The sequence below is a fragment of the Haemaphysalis longicornis genome, unplaced genomic scaffold (genome assembly GCF_048455015.1).
Source record: "Haemaphysalis longicornis isolate Haplotype H1 unplaced genomic scaffold, Haemaphysalis longicornis Haplotype H1 scaffold_4, whole genome shotgun sequence".
NCBI classification, from domain to species: Eukaryota; Metazoa; Arthropoda; class Arachnida; order Ixodida; family Ixodidae; genus Haemaphysalis; species Haemaphysalis longicornis.
In genome coordinates, this window is record NW_027526361.1 from 89221854 (window position 1) to 89236600 (window position 14747).

Below are 14747 nucleotides of genomic sequence, written 5' to 3' on the forward strand. Positions count from 1 at the left end.
AGCCCTGCGAAACGCCTTGCTCAGGAACAGGGTTTCTGCAGTTCATAATCCCCGCGCATTTATTTCGGCTTTCATCGCTGCTGACGCCCACCTGCCCTTCAGGAGAGGAATTAACCAACCTCTTGGGCGGGTGAGGAGCATCGCTAGGCGGATGTAACGTCACGTTTGCTCGCAGCGTTCCCGCGCGGTATGTTTACATTTTTCCGAGTGCTGCCTACACAAATCCTCCCTGTTCTGTGCCTGCACGTCGTACGTGCCGTAGCGATTCAAGTAGTCAAGAATTCATAAACTGGCGATGGTTGTCGCCCTGTCAGTCGTCGTTCAACAGCTCCAGCGTCTTCTGGCACTACAGCTTTGCAGTTATCTGTGGGCGTTCAACTGTCCACCATCGGCCGACCAGGTGAGTGTTTTTTGGCGGGTTTGCAATCAGTTCGCATATCTCCTACTGTAAAGCGTGCTTTCTGCTTGCGGCAGTTAAGCGACGTTTACGAAATTGTTAACGGCGCGTTCTCACCGTCTTGCATTATTGTTGCTGTTTATGCTGCTCTGTTCGCGTCTGTCGGCGATCGCAAGCTGTTGGCGGTTTGTTGCACGGCGCGGGAACCCGTCTCGCCCGTGGCGCTTCTTTGTCTCTTCTTCAGTGTGGCGTCATTAACATCGCTTGTTATCCTTGGGCTAACCTATCTTAATGTTGTAACGAAAATGAACTTGCTGTGCGAACTGAGCGTGACAGAACGCTGTTGGCAAGGTTTTCGTGTGCGCGTGTGGTTCGTGAGGGCGTTGTAACACGCTGCTTTGGCCTCTTGCACCTCTTTCCTGCATCTAGTACTCTTGCTTGCCAGGAGTGCCTGCCAAGGGATGGTTACTTCGTTATGTGTTTTCATATTTAATAGTGAACCACTCAGCGTTCTATAACTGATGCAAATGCAGGCGGAACGACCCCTTAACAACGCAGGGCAGGGGCAGTGCTTGTGTGGTCTTCTCTGTCGTTTGCCCTTCTTTTCAGTCGTCGTAGATTATTTACTGTTGCGTGAACGTTGTTTGATTCTTCACGTTTCATTTTTCTCTTGCAGCATCTCCTGACTGCAGTCACGGTGCCCCTAGCCTGCGTGCAGCACTCATCCTGCCATTCTAGTGGGAACTGATGTTCGCAGGCCACTTGTCCCGACCTAACGGGTTCCCGCCCTTGCCTGGCTTATAATTGATGGTATACTTCAGATACACTGCTGCGTTCTCTCTCTGCATACATTTAAAGCGAGTGTTTACACTAACACAGCAGTGGATAACCATGAAGACAGCAGCGTGTGTACTGGAAATGCCAGTGAAAACAAAACCAAACGATCTACAGATCTATGCCAGCTTGACCATTACAAATCTTTCAGCGAGTGTCAAAGCAATGGACAGCTGGGGATATCTCGTGCGCTAAATTGTGTTCTTCTTTCTGTTTGTTTTCTATTTGCTGGTATAAATTTACGAATTGATAGTATGAGTAAAGTAGACAGAGAACAAAGTGATTGCGTTGCTCTTAGAAATGCCTTACACGAAATAAAACTGCTTCCTGCGAGTTCGCACTGCTCAGTGCGGGGAAAAAAGGTTCCGTATAACAAATAATTTGGTGCACCCAAACCCATCTGTGATGAACATATGTCATGCATGGATTATTTAAGGGCATGTTATTAGCTTTGGCAAAACAAGAAAGTGACCTCTTTCTTGTGCAGAAAACTAGTTTAGTTGTAATTTTGGCTCTTATCTGTCCAGTGTCAACAGGAATAGTAGCCTTGATGTGCGACTTTGCGGACACTTTCCTGTCACCTTCCTTCAATGTCACCACAGTGGTGGTGAAGACTCTTGGGCAGTCGAAATCGCATGATGACAGGCAGTTATATTCTACCACGAGAAGCACCCTCCACAAGCCATGAGGCCTTGCTCTGTTTTCAGCTGGGGCTCCTTTCGTTGCCAAGTGCCTTGGTCTTTTGGGGTAAAGCTCCCAAAACAGGGTGGTCTTGTCCCTGTTGGAATTGTCATGTTGATCATACTTTTCACCCACAGCTTTCCAGTTCATTTCACTTTTCTAACCCAATTCTAATGTTATTAGTGTAGGGAAATCTGGTGTCCAGCAGCTTGCGTTTCAAAGGGAATAGATGTAGCAACTACATCAAGCACTAGCTGATTCTGATGCTTAGTGGACTTTGCTGTGAGCCGTCCAAAGCACCACAAGGGGAAGCAGTGCTGGTCTTATGTAGTGTACTACTTTGGAGCTGCAAAATTACAATGCACCTTTTATGCACCTTTTATTACAATGCACCTTTTTTACCTCAATTTTTTATGCTGCAGTGAAAATCATGCGAATACATGTTTGTAGATGTCCATTCCACCAACAAATTCACGGCATGCCTTGACAGTAGGCGCAGTTTTATGCATTTAGATAACCACCTGTACCCATTTATCACAGGCCTGCAATTTGCACATGGTCGGATTTAAGCACCCTAAATGTGGCAAGTGCAACCAACCGTAACACACAATCTTGAAAACTCTACCTTATCAACGCGAAAGCAATAAGTGGCCCATTGACTAAGAAGCCACTATCCGCTGTCTGTACTAGCACAACAGCTCCTAAACCGGCCGGCAGTGCAAAGAGAGCAAAGAGTGGATTGAGTTCAAAACTTTGGGAAGAGTTCAAACCACATGGGAATCAAACCCAGGACATCCCTAGTGCAAGTCCAGCACCACATCCTTGACACCACTATAGCTCAGTGGGTCTAGCTGACTAAAGGTGGACCCAGGGAGCGCATTATGACCTTAAACTGAAAAAAGTCCACAGGTACAAGCAACCCGACATACAGTGAGTTTTAAATTTCTTGGCAATTCATTAGGCCAGCACATAGCCGTACCATCCCCACTCAGGTGAATTGGCCAGTAACGATGATAGCTGCTGTCAGAAGCTCATGGCTGTTTCACCAATTCCCGTTTGTCTTAAAACAATGCTGCTTAAATTGCACACCGGCCAACTGCACCTCATCGAGTATATTTTACGCTCCTAGCATTCTGCAGTAGCCTTGTTTAGTGTTAAAGAACTACGTATTTGATCACATGTGAAGACTGCGATTTGTTTGAGCATTTTGTGCTTTCAACCTGAATTGGTTGACGCTCGTCAATTCAACACTGGCTGCAAACTTTTATTGTGGTGTAACAAACATAAAACCTGGATAGAGTAAAAATACTGAAGAGTAAATTATGCTAGGCTTATACATTGCACAGCGTAGCTGTAAACATCAAAATTCAACTTTTTAGGTTTCACGAGGAAAAGCTCAGCATAACTTGGGCCAACTATGAAGGGTAACTGCAGTGTAGGGCTATAGGTAAAGTCAGGCCACCTATAAATCTTTGACATGCTTCGAAATCTTGGCACACAGGCATTTTTTTTGTTCTACCTAAACCAATGCTTTGGACTTTGGCGAAATGTTTTGTACGGGTTAAACTGCACAATGCAATTGCAAATAAGAATTGAACAAACGTCTGTTGTGTCCATTCGAGAATCCAGTGCTTGCCCAATATCGAAAATTGCATCCAGCAATCGATTCAAGAAATGTACTTGTATGTCCAAGAGACAAGCTCAAATAAAAAGTTACCCTACTTCAACTGCATTTCTTGCGTATTTATTTATTTGAAAATATTTAGCACGAAAACAGAATGGTACCAACAGGCAGTGCTGTCACTTTTCGTGCTCTCTCTCTCGTGCTGTGTTGTTTTTCCAGTTTATTAATTTTAAAAATATGCCACATTTGCCATTTTAGTTGGTTTTATTTGTTTTGATGTTATGCTGTGTTGCCAACGAAACTTTGTAAATGTCTTCCTAAGAAAAAAAATAATACCTAGCATTTGTAAGTGTATGCTTCTTGATGGATAGCAACTCTCACTATATGAAAGTGAAGCCAAGAAAACACCAAAGTCATCACAAACACTGAAGAATGTTTATTGACATGGCATCACATCACTTGCTGGACAAGCAACAAGGCACCATAATGCTGCTCACACAAGAGTGCGAAGTATGCGCCGTGGCTAAAACCACTTGATAAAAATACAAGCAGGCGCTTATCTGCCCCAAGGTGACCCTGAATGAAAATGTGACATACGCAACACTGGAAATCAACAAAAGTTATTGGGTCAGGCATAAGTGAAAAGTGCGGGCAAAAGTCGAGGGCACTTTCATGTGTTGGATGACGAGACTGCTGGCACAAGACAGGAAGGATCGAAGGGTGCTAACTCAGTATTGTATGGTTACAAATACGTGCAGATTGCTACTCACTAGACCAAAAGTGCTCACCAGTGGAATATGCCATGCCAAAAAGGCATTACAGAAAAGCCAACTTTCTCTGACAATGATAATGATCGTGGGTAAAGAAGTGCAGAAAAAAAAAACGCTTCCTGCAGTCAGAAACAAATCAGGACCCTCGCGGTGTGAAACCAACATCTATTCCGTGACACCATCGCAACATGGTCGAAGTAGTTTAAATCTGGATAGCGGTGCATCGAGATGCAAAATTAGACAAAAATGGTGCACCTCACATTCTAATGACGATGACAGTTTGAATGCGAAGCTTTCGTCAAGCAAAATCAAGCGGCGAAGTTTCAAAGCCACTGCAATCAAAAGTCCAAACAGCATGCAAGTAAGTGATAGCTGAAACAGGCAACGTCCAAGCTCAGATGACAATCTAGCAAGAAATCCCTCGCGAGAAAACTGAGTTAAACTGAAAGACAATTTCTCCTAGACACCCTTCCCACTAACTTACAACCAAATTCCTTAAATGATCTCTTGCGTCCCTCCTACCGACCTAATTTAACGGAGGCAGTGTGGGACACACTCCTGCATTTCATATACCGACCCACTATTTTTCCCTTGCTATTTCCCACCCATACCCGTCGTGAACTTTAACTAATCGCTACTTCTAAGGGGGTCTGATGCACTAGCAAGAGGCCTCCGGGTGTTTTTTTTTAACAGTTCAAGAAACGTTAAAAAAAAAAGCCATTATTGTCGTAAGACAAAAGCGTGCACGTTTTTTTTCCTTGCAATTAATTACAGCAACTAATGAACCCGTGGCAGAACAAGTAACAGAGAGCAATGATGAAACTGACAACCACAGATTTGCACATAACTGCGGAGAGGAACTCTCTGGATAGGAGACTGAGCAATAGAAGAGCACAGCAGCTGCGGCTGAACCTTCCCACGCAGCTGAACAGAGACGAAGAATACGGCAAATGGACAAAATTAAGGGTTGGGAGTCTTAGTAGCCACTGTACTTTCTTATCAACCAGGCGTGTGGCTGGATGGTATAGATGAACAGCAACGTGGGAGCTAGAGGACTGCTTGCTGGCGACACTACTACCACCCAGTAGTCTGTACTCCACAGTACACAGTAGGAGGAAACAAACTGGATGTGGGACTGCGAATTGCCATGATGTTACAAATGAAAAAAGTTCTGCGTGGCTGTCACAAGTCAAGGTCAATCACCCTTAAGGGGAGGTGCCGAAACCCCTTAGAGAGAGGATGAAGACATGGCATTTGAATCTAGTGGCTAAAAATGAACCATTCATGTAGCACCTCACCGTAAAAGGGGATTGATCTTCACTCATTTCCTGAAATAAAGTTTAAAAGCAGTTCATCCAGGGCAGTTGCCACCAGCACCCTAGAGTAGTATGGTGGAAACACAGCACAATCTTTGCTTTTGGGAGGTCTTTTACCGGGCTGTCTACCAAAAAACTCAAATTCTTTTTTTTCTAAGTGGGCACCTGGTCTTAAAAAAAAAAAAAAAAAACGGTTTTTACAGTTAGGTCGATAAAAATTGGGTGATGCATGTGGTTTTTCATTGAAATTGTAGATATGAAGTTTGTTTCTGTGTAAAACAACTACATTAAACTTTATTTGGCTTTTATGTTTGATTTTTTGACAGCCTTTGTAAAAAAAACTGCTTGAGGGATGCAGCTGAACAAGGTACCAGTGAACTGTGCACAAATCAAGGACTGACTGCCATAAGACTAACATTATCATTATATATGGTCTGTAGCAGAAGTGACAGCTGTTTGAAGTTTGGGCCTGGACGGCAATACCAGTTTTCCTGGTTCCCATTTTCTAGGCCCAAACTTCACATGGCTGTAACTTCTGCTACAGACCAGATAGAATGATAATGCTAGTATTATTGCACTCCTTGACTTGTGCACAGTTAACTGGTACTTTATTCAGCTGCGCCCCTCCAGCAGTTTTTTTATAAAGGCTGTCGTAAAATCAAACATAAAAATCCAAATAAATGTGAATAGAGTCGTATTACACAGAAACAAATTTCATATCTACAGTTTCAATGAAAAACCACATGCATCCCCCGATTCTTATCATCATAACTGTAAAAATAAAGTTTTTGATCAAAAACTGATGTTCCTTTCTAACTCGAAGCTTTCTGGCCAGCTCCGGCCTCGAAGGTCAGCTGCGCCTGATCAAAAGGACTGTCAACGCGGCTTGAGCTCAAGGCATCCTGGAATGAGGACACCTCTCTGAAGCATTTTGCGCATTTAATTAAAGTGTATTCTCGCTCTCTCTCTTGCGACTTGAGTCAAAGTCCAAAATCTAAACTGCTTCGACCGTATCAGAAGGGCGCAGTCTGACAGACAATGGTTTCATAATGCAAGGGACACTGGTTCCATTATGACCATGGAAAGCGTTTTTTCTTGAGGTGCATGTGCTTTTGCTTATCATCCTCATCGCTTTGTGAAAATCACTGTGTAAAGTTAGCTTTCCTGCAGTGCATTATGTAGCCACATTAAATGCAATCAGTGAGGTCCTGAAGGCTTCACTTTAACAACAGGAGTTACGTGCTCGTCAAGACCCTCGTCTCACAGCAAACTTCTCTTCACCAGCAGGCACAGGCTAGAGCCCAGTCAGCAGGTGCTGCAAAGACATGATGAGAGTATTTAAGCACGAACCTCAAGATGGAAAGGAGGCGGAGCAAAGAGCAAGAAAAATGTATCAGGAGGAGACTGCAAGCTCTGGGATGAGCAAGCTAGGTGTGGTGCTGTCAGGACACTGATGTCGCAACCCAAGCCTGGGAACAAGCGGAGCCAATAGCGCAGTTGTTCCAGCCTCCTCTGGAACAGTGATTCAGCTGATACGCCAATGACACGCCAACAGTGACACGCCAATTTATAGTTATATTCTATATTTATATTAAATGAAGCCAGTGCACGTGATGCCATCTCCCGAGTTGTGCCATGCTTGCACCGCTCACCCCCTTGCTGGTAGCCATGTGCTCGTACCGTGGTCAACCTCAAGTCTTCACCCCTTTCCTTTGAAATCCTTTGTGTGCACGCACAACTCACCACATGCTGTCGAAAAAGAAGAAATAAAAACGTGCATCACTAGAAAGCATAGCTGCTACCCTAGCAACAAGTGGAGGGGGCACCCTTTTGTTTGTTTTGCCCGAGACGACTGTCCAGAATGGCGGATTACCAGCCCGCGCATGTGCAGATTGCTAATAGAAAAAGGTCCATTACCGCAATCTCATGGAGTCCGACGTATCACAGACGCTGCGGCACATACATGGCGGCGCACACACAGGGTCGCCCACTTGTGGGCCACACCAGTGAATACAACCTATGAAGTGCTATACCCACCACCGATATAGCATTATCTAGCTGCAGTCAGCAACACTTTTTTATATGTTTACACGTACTTTCAAGCGTTCGGAGGGTCAAAATGGCTGCTTGTCACTGCTTCTGACCCATCATCCATGGGTCGATCCCACCAATCTGGCTGCCACAAATCACAGTAATAACGCGGAAGTCTTCAATTGTGGGCCGGACTGACACACACGATTCGCGCCAGGGCTGTCAAACTGGCGTGGCAACTTTCTGATCGCGGCGTTAACACGCCACAGTGGTTCGAACACTTGCCCAGTATGAAGGTAGCTATTTCTGTCGTCGTTGGTTTGTCGCATAATGCATGCTTTACTGATGTTTAAGTGCAAGACCTGGCAAGCTTCTCTAGCTCGCCCAGAATTTCTCGATACGCAACTCTGAGCTGACGTGTGAGCACGTCTGTTTGTCGTGTGGTTCCTTGTTAATGAGCCAGACCATGCAACTGAACGGTGCGAATGCAGATTTGATGCTTTCAGCACGTTTCACTTTTTTCTTCGATCAACAAGAGAGAAACTGTCAGTAATGCTCGTAGAAAGACGGGGCGAGTCAGAAATGCTGCTTGGACACTTCCTAGTACCATATAAATAGTGTACTTAATCTTACCGAGAGCCAAAGCATCATTTTAGGTTGTAGTGAAGCAGACCAGAAAACACCCCTGCCCTTTTTCTTGTCCTTTCTCTTTGAAGCACTCCTTTGTTTATGTATTGAAAACCAATTTGTGCAGCGGCACACTTCATTAGTTATTTGTGTATATGGCTAATTTTTTACATTTTAACATTTATATGTTCTCATTGTAGTATGATACTAATCTTGATCAGTGCATTTTTGAAGCAGAGGTGGTTTTCTTCAGGTGGCAGTTCCTTTTCTCTACAAAAAAGGGCTTGCTGTAAACAGGATCAAGCAACAAAAAAGGAAATCTGTTTTAAGTAAGGAGGAAAAAGGTTCACGTCAATTTATAAGGCTGAGACAAAGATTATGGCAGTCACTACACGTGCTGCGGTTCCCGTACGGCTAACAAGCGATTTGCAAAAACCTGGACAACACTTCCCATGGTGCGGAAACCGAAGATGTACTCCTGCAATTAAAACACAGAATTATCGCTGCCCCTTCAAAGGTTCCCCTCTATAATGCTTCGGCCCTGAGGGTACTTGTAAAAAAAAAAAAAAAAAAAGGTAGATAATTGAGCTATTTTGGCACTTGATCTTTAGAAAGCTTTGATCGCGTATCACACCAGACTATTTTGTGTAACGTTGCCACTTTCACTCCGTGTCGCCGCACATACAACTATATCCGTAACTTCCTTTCGAATCGCACGGCTGTTATTCAGCTCGGTGACCTACAATCCGACACTATCCATTTCCCAACCATTGGCACGCCTCAAGGTGCAGTATTATCCCCACTCCTATTTAACATTGCCCTAATCCACCTTCCCAGTAAGCTCGCCGCGATCCCTCGCTTACTCCACAGCATATACGCCGATAATATTACGCTGTGGACCACCAGAGGCAGCGACTTTCAAATCGAGGAGGTTCTCTAACAGGGAGCTGACTTAGTTACCGCCGCCACGCAAGTTGGGCTTGGATGCTCACCTGAAAAATCTGAGCTTTTAATCCACCCCGCCAAATCAACCGGCAACCCGGCCCACACACCCACCATTGAGGTCCGCATTGATGGTAGGGATGTTCACCAAGTGGAAGTCCTGAAAATACTTGGGCTCTGCATACAGCGCAATTTCGCAAACATTAAGTACCTAGCACAGCTGAATTCTCAGGTGAATCAGACGATCGCCCTCATCCGCAGGATTGCTGCCTGCAACAAGGGGCTCAAAGAAACGGAGCGTTTGGGCTCTGCCTTCTCACTTACTCCCTCCCGTATCTCTTGCCCTCGCGTACCGAACTCTCTAAAGTCAACTGCCTCATTCGAAAGACCTAAAAAACGGCGCTACAAATCCCTCAGAGCACTACCACTGCCAGACTCGAGAAACTCGGCATTTACAATACTGCGGAGGAACTCATTGAAGCCCACCTTATCGGTCAGCTAAACAGGCTCTCATCCACCCCCACCGGTCACACTCTCCTTGTTACTCTTAACCTTAAAGCCCCTATCCTCTGTGATGACAGGCTCCCGGCACCAGCCGACATTCATGGCTCCCTCACTATCCACCCTTTACCGGGCAATATCACCCTGTTTTCAACAAGCAACCTAGGGAACTACGAGCACAAGCACTTACAGAGAAATACCCCGTCCACCCCACTACGGTTTACGTGGACGCAGCTTGCTATCGATGGCAGGATGCATACGCTGTCACAGTAGTAATCAACCATCCCAACACTCCTCCTCTTAAATCCCTAACAGACCGCACCAACTGACCGCTGAGGCGGAAGAGGCGGCAATAGGTGATCGGTAAAAAGTGCAAATGCTCATGGGTGCATTGTCAGCTCCCGCGGAGTTCTGTTACTTCCGGTTCGAGAGCTCTCCTGGCCTCCCATATGCCGACGGCTTTCACGCGCGCTTGTGCTTGTTGTTTATCTGTTTCCACTGAAAAAAAAAACCGCTCATGCATCGCACATTCAATGTGTAATAACAATGAATTCTACTAGGGGCTTCTCTGAAAGGTTAGCACTCTGTGACAAATAAACAACACGCACACACGCGCGTGAAAGCCGCTGGCGTACGGGAGGCCAGGCGAGATCTCGAACCTAAAGTGGCTGGAGCAGACAACGTACCCATGAGCCTTTGCACTTTTTACCGGTCACCTATCGCGCTAGCCCTTACACATAGGCCGCCCCCTATCACTATCATCTCGGATTCGAAAACGGCCATTCGAAATTACGCCAGAGGCATGATCTCGCCCCTGGCGCTCAAAATTCTCCTCAAAAATCCTCCTACCATACAAATAACGCTGATCTGGACTCCGGCCCACATGGGCGTGGGGGGAAATGAGGCAGCACATAGGGCCGCTCGAGAGCATACCGTCCAAGCAGGCCCTAGCCTCGAACCCTTTCACGGAGCCCTATCAGCTTGGGACAGTCTCTTGACCTTCCAAGACATTACGGCACATTACCGCCTCTCACGCCGCCAGCTCCCCCCCACACACCCGGATTTATCCAACAGGGAAGAACGGCTATGGCGACTGGTGCAAACCCATACCCTCCCATGTCGCTACCACCTGCACCGTATTTATCCTTCCGTCTACCCCTCCACCAACTGCACGGCCTGTGGAGCAGTGGAAACACTGGACCATCTTCTTTGGAACTGTCCCCACAACCCCTATCCTCTCTTAGCAGACGGTGGGCACTGGGCTGAGGCACTGGGCAGCTTCGACCTGTCTACCCAGCGGGTGGTGACGGCGAGGGCTGCTGCGGACACCGATACGCCGGTCACCACGTCCCCTAAGGGGCCTTTAAAGGCTCAATAAAATGTTTGTCCTCCTCCTCCCATGGTGCGGTCACATGCGGTTTTGCACAGATGGCATCTGGCCCCATTTTGTCTGACTGGCAATGAAAACTGCCTGCTTCAAAATAACTAAGACATTTTTTAGCCACATTTATATTCAGGCAGAAAGTGCTGTGCAGCCATTGCATGTAATGTTGCCTAGTATGAAAAATTGTGCTCAATAGGTTTCTGAGGAAAGCTGGTTTCGAGAATTGCATTGTGCCATAGGACAAAACAAAATTAACTATAAATGAAAAACAACACAACAAAAGTCCTGGGTTTTGCCATGCATATTTTTGTGCTCCTTTTCTATCATGTTTACAACCAACATGACCATACTGTTAATTACATTGCACCTTTGGTCTCATAGGTCACCCAGAAAGGAAAACAACTGAAGTCGAGGAAGTAGTGTAAGGAAAATTCACTTTATATTGTAAAACAACAACAGTATTAATGTATTCTTGAAAGCGTAAGAAACAACAGCCTCGCCTGGACCTTTTGCAAATGTAAAATAGTTTCTTCTTGTCTTCTTTTTATTTTATGGTGAAGGAATGGGGCTGCTTCTTTTCCTGCAGCTTGTTAAGTTGGCCAATTTTTATGTGATCAGGTATCTAAGCATTCAGGAGTAGACGTGTCCTGATCAGGTATATCTTGAGTCCAACTGAGTAAAGCGTATTCTGATTTTTATCATGCTAAGCCTCTCACTCCGAATGCTCCCCATGAGCACAAACGAGTTGCAGTGAATGAATGAAGATAGCACGGAATTCTTTTATCAACACGTAAATGCCTAAGACTAGTTCACATACTTGAGCAAATCACAAGCACGGCATAAACTTAATGCGGTTGCCCAGCAGTTGGGCAACATGCGACTATTTAAACTAAATGCATATGCTACTCGATAGTTTCCCTCCAGCTTAGAGACTGCCTTTTCCATGTATTTTCTAGTTCATAAATATACCATAGAATGCTTGGCTGCAGCAGCTCTCATAAATTACAAAAGGACAAGAATAAGATGGGCATTGCTTCCACAGATGATCCCTTTGTATCATTCCTGACATGAAATAGCCAAGTGAATCTTTGGACCTTGGTAACAAACTGTTTCAAAGCACAGTGCAAACCGTGATGAACAAACAGCATTGCGTCAGTTGCATAGCCTGCGACACTGTGCAGCTGAAAAAAATATCTATGTCTTTCTGCTTCATTTTCCTGTGTCTACATATGCAAAGTGCCTTTATTAACAATAAAAGCAGGGCGGTAGGAGGGGTGTAAAACATTTAAAGAGCTTACTGCAAAATAATGTGACACGCTTTTTTTAAACATTATGTATGAGCTGCCTCACGTAAGAGGCATTTCTTACAACATTCTTAGCCCTGTATGGCTTTCTCACACAGCTTAGATGTCGTGCGAAAAAGGCAACTTAGTCTAACAGCTCAAGGCGAGGTAGGTGCACCTTCTCCCGTTTGCACTCAAGAGTTTACATGAGAAGGCATTAAGTAATTGCATCATAATCGAGTAAACTGAGGTCACTTCGCACTATGAGGCACAGGGCAGTGTGGTAGACCTCTCGCTCAAGGATCTTTAGCGTAAACCAAGACATTGTGTACAGAAGGTTATTTTTTTCGGCTTTATAAATTCAATGCAGCCCCGGCAGCCAAGAATCGAACCCAAGACATTGTACATCCCTGCAGCCATAGGAAACCATGTGAGATCTGAGCAATCTGGCACCTGAGAAATCTCATTACGATGAATAAAGCTACCGTGCGATATTACTTAGTGTTTACAAAAACCAACGATAGACAGCATAGGGGCACTAGGTACATCCTTGCTTACACAAAACTCAAAAGTAAAGTTAAAAAATATATATATATATGACGCGGCCATCCGAGGCACGGCATATCTATGGTGTTGACTAAACACCATGTACTGTGCCCTGGCCGACGACGTAATTTATGTTCCTGCCTCCACTGGAAGCTGGAAAGCACTGTAAACGGCCCTGCGGTCAGCCATAACCCATTACACGCCCAAGACTACAGTGCAAACTTTGTCGTGACGGAAACCACGTACGGTGCTGTTTGCACGAAGGTCACGCCAGCCCACCTCATAGATTGTGCTATATCGGTAGTGCATATAACAATTTCTGGTGGGACTTCACTAGGTGGTACATATAGCATCATCCATAAATTTTCAACAGTAAAAAAATGAAGGTAGTAATTAAGCAGTGCATGAGCTATCCCTACCTCTTCATTGTTTCACTAGCTACTGAAAGACTTGTATTTGAAAATGTCAGGCTGGAATGGATGCATAGACCAGGTTGGTTTTTTGACATTGGCATAAATAACTAAACTTGATTTTTAGTACACACGCTGCTGTCTTCATGGCTATCAACTACCGTGTTACTGTAAACCCTCGCTTGAAATGTACACGGAGTGAGAACGCACTGGTGGATCTAAAGTATACCATCAAATAGAAGCCAGCAAAAGTCGGGAACCCGTTTGGTTGTGACAAGTGGCCTGCACTAGAATGGCAGGATGGGTGCTGCAGGCAGGCTAGGGGCACCGTGACTGCAGTCAGGAGATGCTGCAAGAGAAATAAATGGAACATGAGGAATGAAGCACCGTTGAGGCAGCAGTAAATAAACAATCTAGGATGACTAAAAAAAGGGCAAACGAAAGCGAAGACCACACAAGCAGTGCTCTTGCCCGCCCTGCGTTATCCGGGTCGTTCCCGTTGAATTTCCATCGGTTATTGAACGCCGATTGATGAGATGAAAACACATAACGACGTAAGCATTCCTTGGCAGGCACTCCTGACAGCAGAAGTGCTGGATGCAGCAACGAGTGCAACAGGCTAAAGTAGCGTGTTACAACGCCCTCACGAACCACACGCACACACGAAAACCTTGCCAACAGCGTCCTGTCACGCTCCTAACTTCACCAACAGATCGTACTGCAAGTTCATTTTCGTTACAATATTAAGATCGGTTAGCACAAGGCACGTTGTCTAGAAAAAGCGTCGAGGAAAACAAGTGATGTTAATGACGCCACATTAAAGAGACAATGAAACGTCATGGGCGAGACGGGTTTGCAATGCGAGCGAGTTTCCGCGCCGTGCAACAAACCGTCAACAGCTCGCGATCGCCGACAGACGCGAACGAGCAGCATAAACAGCGACAATAATGCAAGACGGGGAGAACGCGCCGTTAAGAATTTCGTAAACGTCGCTAATATAACTGCCGCGAGCAGAAAGCAAGCTTTGCAGTAGGAGATATGCGAACTGATTGCAAACCCGCCAAAAAACACTCACCTGGTCGGCCGATGGTGGACAGTTGAACGCCCACAGATAACTGCAAAGCTGTAGTGCCAGAAGACGCTGGAGCTGTTGAACGACGACTGACAGGGCGACAACCATCGCCAGTTTATGAATTCTTGCGTCGACCGCATAAGTCGAACGCGACTACTTGAATCGCTACGGCACGTACGCCGTGTAGGCAGCACTCGGAAAAATGTAAACATACCGCGCGGGAACGCTGCGAGCAAACGTGACGTCACATCCGCCTAGCGATGCTCCTCACCCGCCCAGAAGGTTGGTTAATTCCTCTCCTGAAGGGCAGGTCTGACGCCCGCGCCACG

The 14747-nt window shown here is 45.6% G+C and overlaps 2 long non-coding RNA genes across 3 annotated transcripts; one reads left to right on the forward strand and one right to left on the reverse strand.

Moving 5' to 3' along the window:
- The first annotated feature begins 221 nt into the window (after nucleotides 1-221).
- Nucleotides 222-3639, forward strand: LOC144179011 (uncharacterized). Its single transcript, XR_013324126.1, has 2 exons — nucleotides 222-400; nucleotides 1074-3639. It is a non-coding gene; the product is annotated as an uncharacterized LOC144179011 (long non-coding RNA).
- A 193-nt stretch (nucleotides 3640-3832) lies between these two features.
- Nucleotides 3833-14722, reverse strand: LOC144179010 (uncharacterized). 2 transcript variants are annotated; one of them, XR_013324125.1, is made up of 3 exons: nucleotides 14422-14722; nucleotides 7275-13695; nucleotides 3833-6937 (listed from the first exon to the last, which is right to left on the reverse strand). It is a non-coding gene; the product is annotated as an uncharacterized LOC144179010 (long non-coding RNA). The 2 variants fall into 2 exon arrangements; XR_013324124.1 differs by having other exon boundaries at nucleotides 3841-6937; nucleotides 13576-13695.
- Between the last annotated feature and the right edge of the window lie 25 nt (nucleotides 14723-14747).